Source organism: Arachis duranensis, chromosome 6, assembly GCF_000817695.3.
Source record: "Arachis duranensis cultivar V14167 chromosome 6, aradu.V14167.gnm2.J7QH, whole genome shotgun sequence".
Lineage (NCBI taxonomy): Eukaryota > Viridiplantae > Streptophyta > Magnoliopsida > Fabales > Fabaceae > Arachis > Arachis duranensis.
Window position 1 is genome coordinate 38,149,029 of NC_029777.3, and position 526 is coordinate 38,149,554.

A 526-nucleotide genomic window follows, 5' to 3' on the forward strand; every position below is an offset into this window, starting at 1 on the left:
CTGACAAATATTTACAAGGTGACCATAGCTTGCTTCATACCAACAATCTCTGTGGGATCGACCCTTACTCGCGTAAGGTTTATTACTTGGACGACCCAGTACACTTGCTGGTTAGTTGTGCGAAGTTGTGTTTATGCCATGGTATTAAACACCAAGTTTTTGGATTCATTACCGGGGATTATTTGATTTATGAAAAGTATTGATCACAATTTCGTGCACCAAGTTTTTGGCACCGTTGCCGGGGATTGTTGAGTTTGGACAACTGACGGTTCATCTTGTTGCTTAGATTAGGTATTTTTTTTTCTTCAGAGTTCTTGAGAATGAATTATAGAGTTTCATGATGATCTGTTGAAATCTGGCTGGCTGTGAAGCCATGTCTAATTTCATTGGACCGAGATTTCAACTTATCGTCACAAAAGCTTGTTGATTTCTATCAATCTTGCTATTGGAGCAGTGATCTGCTAAGGTTTGGCTGGCCATTGGCCATGTCTAGTGTTTTGGACCGAAGCTTTCCTTGAAAGCTTGG